Here is a 6,198-nt window from a genome sequence, read left to right as displayed (position 1 = left end):
ATGTTACCTTCATTTTATGGACTTAGTAATGAAGACCCTTATAAACATCTTGAAGAATTTCTTGAGATATGCTCAACTGTCAAAATTCACAACTTCTCCGATGATGCTCTTAGGTTGAAATTATTCTCTTTTTCACTTAAGGACAAAGCCAAATACTGGCTACATACTTTGGATTCCATGACTATATCAACCTGGGACCAGCTGCAAGGAGAGTTTCTCAAGAAATATTTTCCCATCGAAAAAACTAATCAAATAAGGAAAGCCATAACTAGTTTTTCCCAATTAGATGGAGAAATGTTTCATGAAACATGGGAGAGATTAAAAGACCTTATTAGAAAATATCCCCACCATGCTGTACCCAAGTGGCAGTTAATCCAATATTTTTATGATGGGCTCTCTGAAAGATATCGACAAATGGTCGATGCATCATGCGGTGGGACATTTATGCTGAAAAGTGAGGATGAGGCATGGCAACTGTTTGAAATTTTAAGTGAAAATTCATTACATCATATGTCTGCCTCTATTAGCGATAAACCCATGTTAAACTCAAAAAGAGGTGGAATATATGAAGTAGGAAATGCCATAGATATCCATCAAAAGGTAAATAAACTGTCCCAAAAATTAGATCGTCTTCTAAACACTGGACAATCCCCGATTCCACCTAATCCAATCCAAGAAGTTTGTGCATTGTATGCAAGTCCGAACTATTTTGTTAGTGAATGCCCAGCCGCACCCCAATTTTCTGAGTTTGTGCACGAGCAGGTTCAGCAAGTCCAACAAGCTCGCAGACCAGGAAACGATCCATATTCGAACACTTATAACCCCGGCTGGAGAAACCATCCAAATTTTTTCTGGAGACCACAACCAGTGGTTGGTCCTGCCACACCTCGACCTCAATATCAGGATCCAACATATAGGCATGGATCATACCATCAATTTCAAAATACTCCTCAACCATCTACTACTGGTCACAGCTCAGCTTTTGAGGAAAAAGTCCTGAAAGCACTAGAACGATTAGAAGTCAACACTCAGATCCTTAACTCCCACACACAATCCATTGCTAAGCTAGAGACCCAAATAGGTCAACTAGCAACTGCATTCAGTAGGAGGGAAAAAGGAAAATTACCTAGCCAACCAGAGAGCAACCCAAGAGGGCAATTTGTGATTGGGAGTTCTAATACCCCAGAAGCTTTTTCTGAACATGCCAAATCAATCATGACTCTGAGAAGTGGGAAGGTCATTGAACACACTAGTAAAACCAATGAGACTGACCCTAAATCTCTAACCGAATCCAAATCACCCAAGAACAAGGAGGACCTGAAAATAGAGAAGGAACCAACTGCACCGGAATCATCTTACTTGCCTAAAGCCCCATTTTCGGATGCTCTGAAAGCCCCTATTCCTGCAGATAAGAAGGGAGGAAAACTCGATGAGATGTTGGAATTGTTTAAGCAAGTCCAAATTAATCTTCCCCTTCTAGACGCAATTAAACAGGTCCCTGCTTATGCCAAATTTTTGAAGGATTTGTGCACCCAAAAACGTAAATCTAGATTACAAATCTCAAAGAAAGTACGTCTCACTGAACAGGCTAGTTCTGTCTTTCAGCATGCCACTCCTCCAAAGCTTAAAGACTCAGGAGCCCCCATCATTTTCTGTGTTATAGGAGATTATCATATTGAAAAAGCTCTTCTAGATTTAGGGGCAAGTGTGAATCTTTTACCTAGTTCAGTGTATAAACTTTTTGGATTTGGAGAACTGAAAGCCACATCAGTCACACTGCAGTTAGCCGACAGATCAATTAAGGAACCACGTGGAATGCTTGAGGATGTCTTGGTCAAGGTAGATGAGTTTTACTTTCCAGTTGATTTTTTGATTCTCGATATGGAATTAAGTGGCAACCCCAGACAAATTTCCATTATCTTAGGACGACCTTTCCTAGCTACGGCGAATGCATGCATCAATTGTAGGACAGGAGTCATGGACGTATCGTTTGGGAATAAGAAACTGAGACTGAATGTGTTTGGTGCTTCCCAAGGACTATCAATGGATAGTTGCTTCAAAGTAGATACACTAGAAGATATTATAGAAGATGCAACACCCATAATTCTAGCACCTGAACCCTTAGATACTTGCTTGGCTCACTTTGGAGTGTATGACTTTAAGGGATATATGAAAGAAGTTAACATATTGTTGGATACACCACATGATAAAACCACTCCTCCATGGACAATCAAGTATGAGCCATTACCCATCTTTTGTTGGTTTTATTGCATATGACGTCTGGCTGAAGACGTAAAACTTAGCATTTTTTGGGAGGCAACCCAAATTTCTTCTATTTTGTTTTAACTGATCATCAGTTTTTTAAAGAATAAAGGACCACTCTGTATGGAAGAGTCTGTTAATAAACTTAACGTCTGGCTGAAGACATAAAACTTAGCGCTTGTTGGGAGGCAACCCAACGATTTCATATTTTTTTACTTTATCGCAGTTGCAGAAATTTAGAACAAGAGCCTATTAATCAATGAAGCTATCTTCAACTTTCGAAGCAAAATTATTCCAGGTGCACTCTCTCCTTTTATTTTCTTTGCTTTTCTACTCCATTGAGGATAATGTAGATTAAGTTGGGGGGGGGGGAAATTAATCAAATCCTCGAGTATGGTCAGAAATAATTAGTTTTGGGTATTCAAATTTTGATTAAGAGTCAATTAGGCATCCTAATAAATGAATGATTAACGGTCAAGATAATTTTAGAGATACTGAGGAATAAATTATTAAGAAAACCCAATGAATGGTAGGGTTTAAACTAGATCAAATTTTAGGAGTGATTCTACAACCTTCTTCTTACTGATCTCAATAAAAAATCTGCTTCATGAGAAATTGGGTGGAAAGATCGAGGTATGCAAAAAAAAAAAAAAAAAAAAAAAAAAACATTGGTCTCCTATTGAGTAACCGGGCCCTTTCGCCTAAGTAAGCGTTGTGGTTCGCGTAAAAAGGTAGGCAATGTAAAAAAAAAAAAAAAAAAAAATAATAATAATATATATATATATTAAGGGGACTAAATTGCAAGAAGATAATAAACCACTTTTCCATTAAGTTAGAGGATTTAAAGAGTAAAGTGGAGAGTTGGTGAAAGAAAAGCTCTGAAATTTTTTTAGTTAATACTCAGCCACTAATTGGGTCAAATTGATAATCCAATGAAATATCTCTTTAATGGTCTGACCAAGTAACTTCTACCTTTTGGGATGCCTAACCTACTTTTTATTCAAAATCAAGTCGGTACACAATGCTGATATATCTATTTTACTCGAGGACGAGCAAAATTCAAGTTGGGGGGTGTGATAAACACTTAAATTAAGTATTTTAAATTAAAAAATTATATTTAATTTATCTTATTTATTAAGAATTTGATGTTTCTTTCTATGTTTTATAGGAAAGATGATCGCCGATACAAAGAGTCCAATTCATAGATCAAAAAGACTCAAGTTTAAAGAAAATTAGACTTAAAATAAAATTAAAATAAAAGAAAGACGCATCCGGTATTATAGAAAATGAAGATACTATGCAAGGAATCCAAAAAGGATATAGATGTCATTATGAAGAAACTTTTGTTTCTTTTTGAAATATAAAAAAAGATTCACGTGAATTCTTTGGCTCTGGGCGGTTTCACGTGGATTCAAAAGCCTGGGCGCGCGTGAATTCTTTGGCTCGTGGACGCGGGACGCGGCGTGGATGCGGGACGGGCACTGACGCGGATGTGGGTGCACGGCAGACAAGTTCAAAATAAGGAAAAAAATAATATTTAAAAATGTTTTGAAAGATTTGTATTTTTTTAGTCTCACATCGAAAAATCATGTAAAACTCCTCCCTCCTAACACCTATAAAAAGACTTTGTACTCTCATTGGAGGGGGAGCCCAGAAATTTTTTTAGAACCTTGCATAGAGGAATAGAAAAGGACTACTTCATGAGCAGCTAGGCTAGCAGTCTCGGGAGTGGAGAAAAAATTTTGTAACGACACAGAGATGGTTTATTGTTCTAAACTTTCCTGTATTTCTTTATATGCAATAAAGATTATGCTTTTTATTTAAATTGTCATGAGTTCTTTATTTGCTCCCTATCATATGCTTTTATTTATGCTTTCTTGTTAGATTAATATTAGGAACAACTTTTACTTTCCAGAGACGTGTCGTGCTCTACGGATATGGGGCGTGCCGAGGAAAGAAGAGTTGTTTACCTAGTACTTTTTGGAGACGCACCGTGATCTACGGGTACGGAGCGTGTCGAGGAAAGACAGGTATTTTTCTTAAGATTAATCACATCTATTTAGTTAAAAAAGAGATACAACTCTACTAGTGCAAATTAATTCAAAACTCCCGAGCTCTTTATTTTTTTAATTATCTCAATTTTACGATAATTTATTTTCTAAATCAAAAACAACGCTTCTTTCTTTTACCTTGCAATTTCAACTTAGCCCAAGGTCCCTGAGGATACGATCTCGACTCATCCTACCTACATAGTGAGTAGAGTTATTTTTGGTGCTATCAACGACTACGCATCATATAGTAATCTGATTGAATAGATCCTCATAGCTATCCGATCATAGGAGAAATCAGGATTTCACTATCCTATTTATCCATTCGATGGGATCTCCTATGGCATGTAGGGATGCTGCGTGGTCTTTTCCATGATGATGAACAATGAAAAAAATTTTAAAATTTTATTTTAGATCTAAAATAATATATATTAGATCTGAAATTAGAGTCTTGATCATTAGATAATTGGTTGTAAAAATATTTTATAAAATTGAAAACTATTTTCGAATATCAAATTCGAACCCATATCAGTCTAAAACTTAATTGAAAATTAAGCGATCTAGATTTAAGAATCAAAGATCTAAGACATTAATTTCATAACTCATGGGTTAATGGGTTAGCTCGAGTCAAGTCCATTTAACTGGGTTAGACCTAGGGTTAGAAATCATTGATAATGGACCATTTTAGTAATTAATCAAATCTAATTAAAAGTTAATTCTGATTGGATTAATTTTTTCTCTTGATCAATTTTAATAGATGTAGTTGATCAAGTCCATATCTTTGATTAGACCAATATAGACTTTGATCATAGCTTCGTAGTCAAATCTAAGTCTATAAGTTGATCAAATCAAAAATGACTAATCAATTGGTGTCTAAAGAAAGTATGGCAGCTTTGATCGGTGGTCATTAATTGGGAGCTACTCGCATAGATTGAGTCTATGTTGAGTTAATGGTATATCCCTCCCATCGATCTCACTTATCTGGCCGATATGGTGAATCATATTTTGATTAGATCACTTAATGATTGGAGTTGATCCATGCTAACTAAAAAATCAGTGTGACTGATTTAGGTGCCCCTAGTTCAACTTGTCTTGAGTCTTCTTCATGACTTGATGAAGTCAGTGGGAGGATTTATGATTGGTTGGCTGGACCAACTTTTACCTAATCTTCTTTAATCTGACTTGATGAAGTCAGTGGGAGGATTAAGATTAACTGATCAAATCTTTTCTTATCTCTCAATTTAACTAATTAAATTTTTTAAAATTATTAGATCCCTAAAAATAAAATAATTATGGCGATAACTAGATCATAGCCTCCCATTAAGTTGGATGATAATGAGTCCAATGGTTTAGATGATCATTGGAGGTGCGACATGTCTGGTGCTCATCTGGCTGTTGGAATTATCATTCATAATATGTTGTTTTAGTTGTATCTTTCTGATGATGGTCAAGTTGGTCGAGCCACACTCGTACCTGATCACTCATTTGTTAGATATACTAAATTCTTGCATGTTAATCGTTGGACCTAATCAGAACTTTCAGTGGAGGTACCACATGTCTGCTGAAGAGGTGTCTAGGGCAAAATTGAATACTAAAAATTATTTGATAAAATAATTGGTTAAGAACCTACTCATGGGTACACAAGGGTTAGCTGAGCTATACTCGGGCTCATATGCAGTCCATGTGGATTCTAGTATCCACTATGAAATTAGTGTAATTCTTCGAATTGAAGGTAGAGGCTATCAATTTGAATAAAATAGTGAAAGAACCTTTAGACTAAAATTCATGTCTTTAAGCTTAATCAATCATATACTAATTAGGTTCTATTTTTTTTTTGCAATTATGGCCACCACCTTGTCACTCCGATCACTATTAGATAGTGATAAAT

General features: G+C 35.9%; 1 non-coding gene across 1 annotated transcript; it reads right to left on the bottom strand.

The window, feature by feature from the left end:
• Positions 1 to 249: 249 nt before the first annotated feature.
• LOC140854499 (small nucleolar RNA R71) lies at positions 250 to 355 on the bottom strand. Its single transcript, XR_012137716.1, has one exon. It is a non-coding gene; the product is annotated as a small nucleolar RNA R71 (small nucleolar RNA).
• Between the last annotated feature and the right edge of the window lie 5,843 nt (positions 356 to 6,198).

Source organism: Elaeis guineensis, unplaced genomic scaffold, assembly GCF_000442705.2.
Source record: "Elaeis guineensis isolate ETL-2024a unplaced genomic scaffold, EG11 Super_Scaffold_37222, whole genome shotgun sequence".
NCBI lineage: Eukaryota > Viridiplantae > Streptophyta > Magnoliopsida > Arecales > Arecaceae > Elaeis > Elaeis guineensis.
The sequence above is the reverse complement of the archived record's forward strand: the minus strand, read 5'-3'. Positions and strand labels throughout refer to the sequence as shown.